The sequence below is a fragment of the Magnolia sinica genome, chromosome 1 (assembly GCF_029962835.1).
Source record: "Magnolia sinica isolate HGM2019 chromosome 1, MsV1, whole genome shotgun sequence".
Lineage (NCBI taxonomy): Eukaryota > Viridiplantae > Streptophyta > Magnoliopsida > Magnoliales > Magnoliaceae > Magnolia > Magnolia sinica.
Genome location: NC_080573.1, coordinates 88,576,168 through 88,591,488, shown reverse-complemented (window position 1 = coordinate 88,591,488; position 15,321 = coordinate 88,576,168).

The window sequence follows — 15,321 nt, the reverse complement described above, 5'->3', positions numbered from 1 at the left end:
GTTATTTGGCCCAAATTCCTGATGAGAATTTGAATATTCAGTAGTTTTGTTTAACTTTTTGAACTCTAGGACATGCTTTGGTAATTTGTATGACGAAAACTTGATTATTCACTGAAATCCTTTTTTGATTAAGTTGCCTTTTTTTATTTATTTACTTTTTAGCATCCTTTTTATTAATTATGGCTTGCTGTCATTTGTTTTTTATTAACCAAGTCACTAAAGGATTTCAATTTCAAATGTAACTGAAGTATTGACAGAACGTTGTCTCTTGTTGCAGTACGAGATTTAACAAGAATATACATTGATTGTGTATTTGAATTTTTTTAAATGCATCAACCAGAAATGATTTGAGATGACGTTCAATGATACTTTGTTAAATCTGAAATTTATAACCTTTAATAACTTGGTTAATTAAAAAGAACTTCATAGTGGCTTGATCCCAATCTGACTTTTGGGTACGTAAGCAGCCATTCGTAATGAACTAGAATATTGGTGCAACCACAAATCTTTTTTCTCCTTTAAATTGTAACAGACTGTATTGGTTGCATTTTTCTGTCATACAGGTTGTGGCTATTAAAGATATAATATCATCTCCATATAGGGAAACATTTAATGATGTGTACAGGTAATTTCATTTTTTCTTATTCCTTATATTGTTTCCCAATTATATTTGTGTTAGTTTCAGAGTACAAATAGCGATAGAAAGTACTGGTCGATTGTGACTTGTAGACAAAGGGATTAGTAACCAACAATACAAATATGGGAGGCCTTCCCCAGGTATCCAGATGCTTTTAGATATATTTATGTTGTTTTTAAATGTATTAGCTCAAAATTGATAGAGCAGACCCGGATATGCGTCGGTGCTATCCGGATGAGAGGGGGTCCCTGGAAGGTGGGAACCGTTGTTATGATCATGATGAAGCTGTCCATTTCCTATGAAGAGCATTGGAGAGGCCTGGACATTTGGACAGGCCGTGTTTATGTATTTGCTCGAAATTAATGGAGCAGACCCGGATGTGCGTCGGAGCTATCTGGATGTTGAGCAGGGGTCCCTGGAAGGTGGGAGCCGTTGTTATGACCATGATGAAGATGTCTATTTCCTATGGACAGCATTGGAAGGGCCTGGCCAATTGGAGTAGGCCGTGTTTATATCTGTATTTGTGGGGACCACACCCTTAACCTATAACCTAAACCTATTCTCAAATCCTAAAACCTATAACTACAACCTAAATCTTAACCTAAACCTATAACCTATAACCTAAACTCAATTCCCTAAACTTTAACTTACAACCTAACCAAAACCTATTCTTATAACCTAAACCTATTTTTAAATCCCAAAACCTATAACCTAAACCTTCACCCAAACCTATAACCTAAACTCAATTCCCTAAACCTTAACTTATAACCTAACCTAAACCTATACTTATAACCTAAACCTATTCTCAAATCCCAAAACCTATAACTATAACCTAAACCTTAACCAAAAACCTATAACCTAACCTAAACCTTAACCTTAACCTATAACCTTAACTTAAACTTATAACTTAAACCTAAACCTATTCTCAAATCCCTAAACCTATAACCTAAACATAAACCTATAACGTATAACCTATAACCTGAACCTATCCTCAAATCCTTAAACCTATAACCTATAACCTAAACCTATTTAACCTATAACCTAAACCTATAACCTAAACCTATAACCTAAAACCTAAACCTAAACCTAAAACCTAAACCTTAACCTATAACCTAAACCTTAACCTATAATCTATAACCTAAACTCAATTCCCTAAAACTTAACATATAACCTAACCTAAACCTAAACCTAAACCTATAACCTTAACCTAAATATAAAACCTAAACCTAAACTTATACTTATAACCTAAACCTATTCTTATAACCTAAACCTATTCTCAAATTCCAAAACCTATAACCTAAACCTGAACCTTAACCTAAACCTAAACCTATAACCTAAACCTAAAACCTAAACCTAAACCTACACTTATAACCCATAACCTAAACTTGTAACCTAAACCTAAACCTAAAACCCAAACGTAAACCCGATCTTAAACCCGAACCCAATTTCCTAAACCTAAACCTTAACGTATTCTCAAATCCCTAAACCTAAACCTACACCTAATCCGAATCTCAACTCCCTAACTTAAACCTAAACCTAAACCTAAACTTGAAAACCCAAACCTACACCCGAACCCGAACCCGATCCCAATTTCCTAAACCTAAACTTATAACCTTAACCTTAAACCTATTCTCAAATCTCAAAACCTATAACCTTAACCTATAACCTAAACTTAATTCCCTAAACCTTAACCTAACCTAACCTAAACCTAAACCTTAACCTAAACCAAAACCTATGACCTAAAACCTTAACCTATAACCTATAACCTAAACTTATAACCTATAACCTAACCTTAACCTAAACCTAAAACCTAAACCTTAACCTATAACCTAAAACCTAAACCTAAACCTAAAACCTAAATGTATTCTCAAATCCCTAAACCTAAACCTACACCTAATCCTAATCTCAACTCTCCAACCTAAACCTAAACCTAAACTTGAAAACCCAAACCTAAACCTGATCCCGAACCCGAACCCGATTTCCTAAACCAAAACCTTAACCTATTCTCAATTCCCTAAACCTATGGCTTATAACCTAAACCTAAACCTTAACCTAAACCTAAACCTAAACCTTAACCTAAACCTAAACATATAACCTTAACCTAAACCAAAACCTATGACCTAAAACCTTAACCTATAACCTATAACCTAAACTTATAACCTATAACCTAAGCTTAACCTAAACCTAAAACCTAAATCTTAACCTATAACCTAAAACCTAAACCTAAACCTAAAACCTAAATGTATTCTCAAATCCCTAAACCTAAACTTACACCTAATCCTAATCTCAACTCCCTAACCTAAACCTAAACCTAAACTTGAAAACCCAAACCTAAACCCGATCCCGAACCCAATTTCCTAAACCTAAACCTTAACCTATTCTCAATTCCCTAAACCTATAGCTTATAACTTAAACCTAAACCTTAACCTTAACCTTAACCTAAACCTAAACCTAAACCTAAACCTAAACCTATAACCTATAACCTAAACCTAAAACCTAAATGTATTCTCAAATCCCTAAACCTAAACCTACACCTAATCCTAATCTCAACTCCCTAACCTAAACCTAAACCTAAACTTGAAAACCCAAACCTAAACCCGATCTCGAACCCGAACCTGATTTCCTAAACCTAAACCTTAACCTATTCTCAATTCCCTAAACTTATACCTTAACTTAAACCTAAACCTAAACCAAAACTTATGACCTAAAACCTTAACCTATAACTTATAACCTAAACTTATAACCTATAACCTAACCTTAACTTAAACCTAAAACCTAAACCGTAACCTAAAACCTAAAACCTAAACCTAAACCTAAAACCTAAATGTATTCTCAAATCACTAAACCTAAACCTACACCTAATCATAATCTCAACTCCCTAACTTAAACCTAAACCTAAACTTGAAAACCCAAACCTAAACCCGATCCCGAACCCGAACCCGATTGCTGTAATAATGTAGTCCAATCACATGGCAACAAACAAAAATGTATCCCTTTTAACATATGCCCCTTTTTACAAGCTTTAATTTTTGTTGTTGTTTCTATTAACTTGAATTGAAACACTTTTTTGCATTATTTGCTTACATCAGTTTTATTTTAATGATTAGTTTTATTTTAAAAAAGTGTGCCCACTTTTTTGGAAGAAGTTTCTGCAATTCTTCATGATTCTGAATTATAATATTTTGTTGGTTGAATAATTTTTTATTAGATGAAAGAAAAGAAAATTGTTGCTGATTTTTTTCCTTTTTTTATTTATGATGTTAAAATTATATGTATTTATGCGTGGATGAATGTAATGTGGATAAGATTGTTTATGTTTGGATGGATTTACGTACTTTGGGTTTAGATGGATGTGAATGTGAATATGATGAAATATATTATATAACAGGTGTATATCAGGAGGAATACGATGAAATATATTGTAACAAGTGTATATCAACCGTCTCATATTTGAAAATTTCTGACGGCTCTAGGCCGTCCATATTTTTCTAAATATTCAAATATGAGACGGTCGAAGACCGTCCTTTTAGGGGTCATAAGAGACGGTTCATAGCAGTCCTTTTTAAGGACGGTCCATAACCATCCTTATAAAGGACAGTCCATGACCGTCCTTTTAAGGCTCATAAGAGACGGTTCATAGCAGTCCTTTTTAAGGACGGTTCATGACCGTCCTTTTAAGAGTCATAAGAGATGGTTCATGATAGTCCTTTTTAAGGACGGTATATGACCGTCCTTTTAAGGATCATAAGAGACGGTTCATGACAGTCCTTTTTAAGGATGGTCCATGACCGTCCTTTAAATGTCAATAAGAATGACGGTTCGTGACCGTCCTTTAAGTAATACAATGCCTCAAAATATGACAGCCTATGCGACGGTCCATGACCGTCCTTTTTGGTCATTTGAGACAGTTTTCAACCGTCTTTTTTTGCTATTTTGGCGTAGTAGAACTTCATGGCTCTAATCTTAGATTACCAGCCATTGTTTAAGGAATAAAATTCAAACAAAGGTACATGTATTCAAGCATGACACATTTTCAATCTTCTAGTGCCCAATTCCAAGATTCACGGGCCTACGGGGCTTTTAACAAAAGTGGCCTATAAGGCCAATGATTTGGCTCGGTCATTTTCCCGTTGGACCTGCATCCTTCATTTCTTCCCCTTTTGCCACTAGTGGGCAGTTAAGGCCCAAGTTCCATTTTGGGCCAACTTCATCAAGTGTCCAAGGCCCATGAATTTTGGTCCATTAAGCATGCCCCGATTTATCTAACTACAATAGCATAGTACAATATCATCATCAACAACTACAACATACGAAGCCTTCATCCAAGCAGTTCACACAATCAGTATGGTCCATGATCATGATATAAGCTTTCATATGCATCAAGGAATCCTTAGGCTTCACTAAGTGTGGACCTATGGTTATCCAAAAACATAAGTGGCAAGCCCTTTGGGCCATCAAAAGAATAGTATATTACATACACATTCCAAATGAACATAATAGAATCATAAAATCACTATATACATCACGAAGTAATCACATCCATACATAACATAAATAATCACAAAGTATACATTGACATGGGTCCCAAGTATTAGCAACACACCATAATCAGATGGCCAGTACATTAGAGATATCGGGCCTCATTTTTGTTTGAAAAATGCCTCAGTTTGGGTACCGCATGTGGCCCACACGTCAGCCCACAATTTCGGTCCATTTGGGCCTTGATACAGTCCATTTTGGTCCATTAAGGCGTCAACAGGCCTTACCGTGTAGCCTGCCATACAGTTCAAGGAATTTGAAGCATAGCTCCAAATTACATGCATCAAAGTGAGCCACATGGGCTGCCAAAACTGATGGGCAGCAGGATCATAAAACACATACATGGTAGTGGGTGCCACGGCGAGTGGGCCCACTTGTCGGCATCCATAACATCCACCAAGGGGTCCCGGACGGTGGGCACCAACCTCTGTCCTAGATGGACAGCAGGAATATACAAGACATCCACCAAAAGAGCTCCCGGTACTACTAGGGCCTAACGGGCCAAAAGATTTCTCGTGGCGTCATTATCCCAACGATTTTGAACGTGGCCGGCCTAAAATCTGGGTCTATTGTATTTTTGGGCTCATTCCCTAAAATGAGTTTGGAAAATAGACGGAAGATAAAGGATATATGACAGATATGTAATATCTGGTAGGCCCAGGTTTTCAGTGGCCCGCGTCAATCCCAGCAGTTTCATAGGATGAGGCCCATTTGAGTTTTAATCTGCTTCATTTTTTGGGTCGAGTCCACCTGATGAATGACATGGATATAAAATATATACATCTAGTCGAGCCGCCACAACTTAGCCCCACGTGGATCAAGAGCAGCGGCTGCAGCACGCTGCTGCCCTTCAACGTGCACAGGATGCAGCGTGCATAGCTGCACACTGTTGGGTGCAACGGCTGCCCAGATGGGCTCTCTCTCTCTCTCTGGACGCGACTTGTCTAGTGACGCTGCCATCAGCCAGGTGGCTAGTGGTTGGTGTATGTGGACCATACTATGAAGTGTGTGTTTTATCAAGCCGTTCATCCATTTTGAAAGATAATTTTAGGGCTTGATCCCAAAAATTAGGTAGATCTATATCTCAGGTGGACCACACCATGGGAAAACAATAGTAATTGAATGTCCTACATTAAAAACCTCCTGGGGCCCAATGTAATGGTTATTTGGCATCTAACCTATTGATTAGGTCATGCAAAATTGGATGATGGGAAAAAATATATATAAGCATGATCCAACACTTTTATAACCCCAAGAAGTTTTTAATGGTGGGCGTTAAACCAATATCGTGGGATCCACTGGATATTTGGATCAACCTCATTTTTGGGCTTACACCATAAAATGATCTGGAAGAGTGGGTGGACAGCATGGATGAAACACGTACATCATGGTGAGGCCTAAAGAGTGGCAGGCTGAGTAGCTGATCCGTTTCCCTCACCGAGGACGCGGTTTGGCCACTAACGCTGCCACCACTCAAGTGGGCTAGTGGTTGGTGATATGTGGACCCTACCATGATGTATGTGTTTTCCGTCCGTCCATTTTGAAAAATAATTCTAAGACTTGAACCCAAAAATTAGGTAGACCTAAATGTCAGGTGGACTACACCATGGGAAAACAGTAGTGATTGAATGTCCACCATTGAAAACCTCCTAAGGCCCAATGTAATGGTTATTTGACATCTAACTTGTTGATTAGGTCATACAGAGTTGGATGAAGGGAATATATATATATATATATATATATATATATATATATCAGCTTGATCCAAAACTTTTGTGGCCCTAAGAAGATTTTAATGGTGGGCGTTCAACCAACACTATGCGGTCCACTTGAGATTTGGATCAACATCATTTGGGTTCATACTATAAAATGATCCAGAAGAGGTTGGTGGACGGCATGGATAAAACACATACATCATGGTGGGGCCAACATAGCACCCACCACTAGGGCAGTACACGAGACATAGCTTGGTAACTTGCTGGACTCGACTCTAAAAAGCTCGATTCTACTCGGTTTGAAACTGAGTTCGAGCTTGCCTGAGCTCGACTCGACTTGGATCGAACCCAACTCGGATCGATTCAGTTCGGTGACTCGGTTACTTTGATATTGTTATTGCTCACCACCTCTTTGATGAAATGACTCAATGAAGTGTGGCTGGTGGCAAGGAAGTTGCGTATATGAAACAACTATCCTTTTTTTTTTTTTCTTGATTTTTATGTTGCTTTCAAGGTGTTTGATGAAATACCTGTAAATCCATTGCTGTTATTTTACATACAACAAAATTTTGAAAGTGCAGTTCACGTGTTTGTGAAAATGCTTCACATGCGAACGCGGCTCGATCTTGGCTCGAACTCAGCTCGAACTAGTTTGATTTACTGACCGAATAGAGCTGAGCTGGTTAGTCAAGCTTGAGGACCGAGCCGAGCCAAGTCCGAGCTAAGGTCAACAAGTGGCCGGCACAGCTCAACTCGGATTGACTTGTGTACACCTCTACCCAGCACTAGTCATTGGCTCGTGGAAGGGTGAGTAACCTATCTATTTCCCTCTCTCTTCATGCGGTTTGGCAAGTGACGCAGCGACCGGCCAGGTGGCTAGTGGTCGGTGCTATGTGGACCCTATCATGATATATGTGTTTTATCCAAGCCGTCCATCCATTTTGAAAGATAATTTTAGGACTTGATCCCAAACATTAGGTAGATCTAAATCTCAGGTGGACCACACCATGGGAAAATAGTAGTGATTGAATGTCCACCAGTAAAAACCTCATAGGGCCCAATGTAATGGTTATTTGACATTTAACCTATTGATTAGCTCATACAGAGTAAGATGAATGGAAAAAATATATATCAGCTTGATCAGAGACTACACAATAAAAATATTTTCCTACACACTTTAGGTACAGGTATTTTCTCACCAAGTCCCCACATGGAGTTGCATATGTTATTTAACTTTGTAAAGAACTTTGTAAAAGTTTCATGTTCTTTCATTTTTATATATTCAAATTAAGTTGTTAATAGCTACAACGTTGACCTCTTTACTGTGCTTGTTCCTTCATAGATAGTTTGCAATAAATCTCATGCTTCTTTTGAAGTTCTGTAAGTGCTATGGTTATTTGCTCCTTTGATTGTCAAATTTTGTTGTGCCAAAACCACAATCTATGTCTTGTGTAGCACGTTGTTATATATGTTCAAGGCAATGCATCTCTTACTCAAGGACAATGCTTCAAGTCAAGTACAATGATCTACTTCAAGGAATGCAAGATCAAGTACATTGTTCTCTTCTCTAAAGCTTCAGAGTTTTTAAGCTACGAGATCTTGTCCAAAGATCTCTGAAGTACAACTTAAGAACTACTTCCAAAGATCTCTGAAGTACAACTCAAGAACTACAAGTTCAAGCTTTCAAGCTTCATCAAGCGTCAAGATCTAAAGCTTCATGATCTTCAAAGATCATCCATCATCTGAAGAAAAGAATGTTTAATATTCATACTTCATGTCTCAGGTATGAATGACCTTAGATTGACCTTAGGGTAGGTCATTTCTGATACATAAGTCAATTACTTATTTTATATGTGTTTTGATATGTTCTTAGACTAGTCCTGGATTCTGTTCGACTAGTCCTAGAACTGGCTCGACCAGTCTAAGAAATTTCAAGAACAGTCCTAAGTTGTTGTAAATTTTTAAATTTTTTAGGTTGAGCTATGACCAGTCCTAGAGTCTGCTCGACCGGTCATGTGAACAGTGCCGACTCGTTCACGACTAGTCCCGCAGTTACGACTCAAACACCAGCAATGAATTCTGATTTCTCACAACCGGTCGTGAAGGACTCATGACCAGTCATGAAGTGCCTACGACCAGTTGTGAAATAGTTTTATCCGATCGCGCTCAAAATTTCAAAATGTTATTGGTCCTACGACCAATTGTAGTGTCCACAGGACCAGTCGTAGATGCAATTTCTCCAACTATAAATAGAGCATGAATTTTAGAGTTTTATATCCAATTAAAGTAAAATCAAGGCATTACTTTGAGAGATAAGTTTGTGTTCTTTTTAAGCTACATTGTACATATTTAATATTCTCTTTTATTAGCTTTTTATATTTTATTTTGTTTCTGCATTCCAATCCAATTTGAAAGAGGAATTGTGATATTCCACTTCTTGAAATCAAAATCAAATAGAGCTAGCCCAACTTGATTTAATTTAAAATCAATTAGAACCTAGAACTATTTCAAAGGGAGTATTAGACATTGAACTTCTACATTCGAACTTCTACTCCGACTTGGTTCTTCCGGGCTAATACAAAAGGAGAAATCCAGGTATTTTACATTTGTGCAAATCTTCTCTGCTTTTGGTTTCTTTGAGATTAAGCCAGAAAAATCTCTAAGTGTTGGTTATCTGAGGAGAGCCAAAAAACTCAGATTGTGAGGGTTTTTGAATTGTGTAAGCCCATTAGAAAGACACAATTGTGAGGGTTTTAGGTGAACATGAGAAAAACCTATTTTCATAGTGAACGCTAATATCCCCTATGTGAGGATATTAGGAGTGGAGTAGCAAGTTGTGTAGATGTTGTTTAACAGTTGGTGAACACACAGGAGAACCACTATAATTCTTTGTGTCTTGTGATTTGAATGTTTGTTTATTTGCTATATCTTTTATCATTCAAAGTTGTGGGATGTATGTGTGGATGTGAATGTTGTAATTTTTACATTTCAAGCATTGTGGAGAATGTTGTAATAGTTTAGACTTCCATTCCTACTATTTACTTTTTATTCCTCTTCATTTTGAGATATTAATACTTAAACCATTCTAGTAAGGTTGTCCTACCATAAACCCTTGGTTTTTACGGTGCAAGGCTGTCCATACAACAACATTTGTATCAACCTCTCAAGACTTGAATTTTGAGGTTGCTTTACATTTCCATACTGCGATTTGTTTAAAGTGTTATCTTTCCTTTATTCATTTAAATTCTGTTGTTAAAGATTTAATTTGGCATAGTCCTATTCAAACCCCCCCCCCCCCCCCCATCTAGGACATATAGCTTAGCCTTTTCAAGTTCCACACATATAGATTTGATTAAACTCTTGTTGTGAAACTACACAATAAAAGCATTCATTGCTTTGGCTTCACACGTTTTCATTTGTTTTTCATAGTTAGTCCACATGGCTTTTGGTTTGGGTTTCAAGATGGCTACGTCATTATCAAGTACCACTTATTCAGTTGGTAGCACATATCCATTTTCAACAATTTCTCAAACATCATGATCTAAGGACTGCAGAAAGATGTTCATTCTAGCTTTCCAATAAGTATAGTTTGAACCATCAAAGATAGGTGGTCGAGAGACCAATGGTCCCTCTTCCTTTGCCATAATTCCAACTTCAGTTAGGATCTACCTCTAAGTCGTTAAACACTTAAAGAGGAACTTGGCTTTAATATCAATTGAAATTGCGGTAGGACTATTGAAGTATGTATATATGAGTGCTAGAGGGGGGTGAATAGGTCTTTTAAAACTTTAATCCTTCTTAATTATAAATTCTACCAATTTTAAAATGAGTCAAGTAGGATTTTCACAAAGTCATTCATATTCAACTTCTAAGATAGTGAAAATCTGAGTGCTGCATTTTATCAAACATGTATTGTGCATAATGTAAACATTTAAACAGTTAATACATATAAGCAAGATCAATCATCACAGACATAGTAATATATAGTGGTTCGACTACTTGCCTACTCTACTCCCGGCTAACGCACTCCACCCTAGAGTGTCCTAGATTTTACTATCAATGGTTTCAAATTAGGTTACCCATAAACCTTTGTAACCTACACAAGGTTAGTTAAGGTGTCTAAACAAGACATCCTTGGGTGCCTACACAAGGCAACTCACTATGCCTACACAAGGCAACTTACCATGCCTACAAAAGGCTATGAGTCCTACATAAGAGCACTACTAGGAGCCTACACAAGGCAACAAGTCCTACACAAGGACACAACTTATTCTCCCATCGAAGGCTTATGAAAGGTCTTAGCGAGTTTGTCAACTCAAACTCTAAATCCCAATCTTACACAAGGAAAGGGCTTCAGACTCAACGAACTTAGTATACTTACAAATAAGTGAGTGAGCCCCATTTTAGCACATGTTGATGAAGAGTCTTCAACTTCCTTGAACTGCAACCTTTTTGTTAATGCTCCATTCAATACTCCGAGGTTGTTGGTTTAGGGTTTGGTATGATCTTCTCTAATAAGTGATTTGTCTTTCGATTTTAGAGAAGATTCCCATAAGTTAAGCATTCAAGAGTTCCAACACAAAGATTTACCATTAAAGAGTGCTATTGAAAACTCAATGAATGCCTGAGTTCATAACCTAATCCAAGCAATGAGGAAGTGTCAGACCCTTAACCAAGTATCTGTTCTATTCCATTAGGTCCCGCGGTCCTTCCGGTCGAATTCCAATGACCCGCGACCTATAGGTTACATTTGCGATGATCCTTAAGTTCTGTCCTGTAAACCCGACCCAATTCAACTCGAAACTTATGCCCTCGTGACAGCATTGTTGTCGCGATTCCAACACCGTGTCTCATGCATCAATCCGAGTTGTATATCAAAAGTTGTAGGCCGCGCATCATTTGGACCATTGATCGTGATTGTGGGACCGCCTATTGCATATACACGATTCCCTAGGTGATGACATCATCCTATTCCATCATGTCCTAGCCTACCCTAGCCTAACCTATAGCCTAGCCTAGCAAGCAAGCTCATGATGGCTTTTCTCGTCTCAAAATAATCATGTCTTGCTCTCTTCCATGTGCAATGATCATTTTTTTCCAAAAATTCATCATTTCTTACAAACCCATCATTACCTTACTACAACTTCCCATTTCCTTCTCTTCTCCCTCATTTTCTCCTCTCCCCCATTGTAAGAGAAGCTTGACACGTCTCACCATTCTCAGATTTTTCAGCCCCTCCCTCTCTCATTTCCCCTCCATCTAGCGCTTGCAATCTCATCTTCACCATTGAAACAACTCCTTGGAAAAGAAGGACCTAGTGTTGAAGAAAGGAGGAGGATCTAAGAGGTGGGTGTGCATTATAGGCTAGTTTTCTGATTTTTCTTCTTACATTCCATTCTTGGAAGCTTGTAGGACCCACCAATCGATGGTGGAGGTCCTCCTTGACTTCCTAGGTGTGGGCAATGGCCCACCTTGTGCATGCATGAGCCATGATGGGGCCATTCCCCAACGACCCCATCATGATGACTTTTCTTGATCCATGGCTTGATTTGGGTCATATAGACCCTAGATTCATGGTCGGGATGGCATCCCCACCTTAGATTTTGACTAGTAGGGCCATGCATGTATAGATCTATGTAATGTCTTGATGTAATATAGTAATGTGTGGTTGTGATTGACGGAGAAGGTCTCAATAGTGGCGGAGCCCTTCTCCTGTGGCCGAGATCTCTTCCCCTTTTCTCTACTATTATTTTTATGGGACGCCCTTGCTATCCATTTTCTGGATGTTGGGTGTCCCACTTGTTGCCCATTTATGACATGCAAGGTGTTTCGATGAAGGGTTTTGGTTTGGGGGTTTGTAGGGCCCACTAAGGTAGGCCACATGATGGTTTATGTGGATTAATTCCCTTTGTCTAGCAGCCTATAGCCTGGTATGTTCAGCAATATGTTGCTATCTAGATTTTTCTAGACTATTTTCTAGGCCTTTGATTTTTAGTTTTTGGTATGGAATTTAGCCTTATATGTAGTCTATTTTTCTCCCTATAGAGGGGTGTTTTCTGAAGGTTTGGACCCCACCTAGATGCATGATGGAGCCCACCTCCAACTGTCCCTGAATGGACATCCATGGAGTAGGCCCAAGGGGTGGGATGGTCCAATTTTCTAGACCATCAAGTCACCTTGTCGAAGGGAAAACAAACATATCAGCTTGATCTTTGGGGGTGGTGGGCCACTTTTGTGGACCCCACCTTGTTGTACATATAGGTGTGTTTGTTGGCCACCCATTTTCCCTCTTTTGGATAGGTCTGGGCTCACTCCAATGGGTGTACAATTCAGGGACAGCAGTAAATTCCAGCAGCATTTTAATTCTAGAGCCTTACGGCCCATATATGTGTTTATTGGCCTCCTTCTTCACCCATCTTGAGGGCCACCTTGTTAGGACCCACCTCAGGTGTATGTGGGCTATCAGATCAGACCATTTTTAAGGGGTTTTGTGGCTGGGACAACAGCCCCCTTGCTGGATGACCCACCTTGATGATGTGTTTTATTCATGTCATTCCTCCCTTGTGTGGCCCCCCTTGATTTGGTCCAACCCTTAGTGGGATGTCCACAAGTGGGGCCCACCTTGTATGTTTATATGGCCAGCTGACCAGGCCATTAGGGACACCCAAGCCCACTAGGGATGTCCAGAATTTTTTTGGGATGTTGCTGGACTTGTAATCCAATAGCAGACCCACCTTGTTTTATGTGTTGTGTACACACTTCCCATTTAGTAGGGCCCACTGTAATAATCATTGGCCACTAGGAAATATTTGTGCACTTAGTTTTACCATGTACTAGACCCCAGGAAGTTGGGTGGGCTAGATCTCCAGCAAGGGCCTTAAAATATTCTGTATATATCTAAAAGTTATGAGGTTATGAGGCCCACCAGCTTGTGAGATTTGTGTACATACACCATGCTTGTATTTCTGAGATTTGGGCTTAATTAGTGCCTTATGAGGCCCGCCATTAGGTTGATTTTTAAGGACCATAGTAGGCCAGATTTTTGGGACGTCCTGCAGGCCCAAATAGTATTGGACGTCCACTCTTGAGCCCAGTTTGGTACATGGACTATTTTCACCTTATGCTGGAACTTGTGGGATGAAAATTGGATCTTTGTTGCCCATCTATCTTAACCAGTTTTGGGCTAAATTGTAAGGCCCAACTTGGCAAATATTGGGCATGCCTTACCTATGTATTTGGGCTTATGGGCTACCCATCAGGTTTATCATAATACATGAATTTGGTGGCCATTGTACTTAGGCCATGATTTGCTCCTTTTGGGTCCATGTTAATGTATTTAGGCTTTGGGCCAATTTCTTAAGGCCCATCATGTGATATAAGATGCATGTATTCCTGCCTATTTCATTTACATGGTTGTATTCGGGCCATGAGGCTTGTCTTAGCTAGACTCCTTGATGGGCTGCCTTCTTGGGGACAATGGTAGTTGAATGTCCACATTGTGTACCCCTCTAGGCCCCTATGTTAAGCCCATTCTCATCTATTGGTGGTTGAATGTCCACCTTAGACCTTGATTGGGCCCATTCTCACCCATTAGGCCCATAGTATTGCTTACTTAAGCATTGTGGGCTACCCCAAACCATTGGGCCCCCACTATTAGTTATGCTTCCCCCATATTATGAGGAATTGCCTAAGTACCTAGACCCAACCTTGGTAAGAAGAGAGTACAACTTCACTGCATGTTATGTTATCTTTATGATTCATCCCCATGTGCACCATGTGCCTAGACCCGACTTTGTCATGAGGAGAGTACATTATTGCTACATGTCATACTTAGATACTTTCATGACTCATTCCCATGTGCATCATATGTGTGCTTGAGGAGTGATTGGTCATGGTATATGCCATTGGGCAGGTTGTTATGGGACTCCCTGAGTGATGGAGTTGCCCCACATGAGCGTGTTGTATGCGCATGGATTGATGTAGGGTTGATTGGTGTGATTCATGCATCCCGAATTTGCATGGCACGGTTATTATTCACCCTAGCTTCATCAAGGTCGTAGCCTCCAAAGGCACATCGTGGATGGCCAGATTTGAACACCAAAAATATTGGTTCTAGCAATGTGGGCACGTATGATGTCCGTGGGTGAAAGTCCAACAACCTTCATTGTACCAGGATATGCTCCAATGTCGAGACCGAGTGAAAAACATGATTGTTGGTGCCGTTACTATTAGAAGGGGGTGTGCCCTTATCCACCCGAGTGAGGGGGTTATAAGCTATACTGAGTTTGACCAGCTCGCAAATGGTTTCGCTACCGACAAACCTTGTATGTGTTGGCTGACCACAAGTGGGTAATGAGGTCTCTTATTGTATTGACCCTAGAAATTTTGTGTTAATCTTTCCTTAAGTAGTTGTTTTTGGGGTAATTAGCG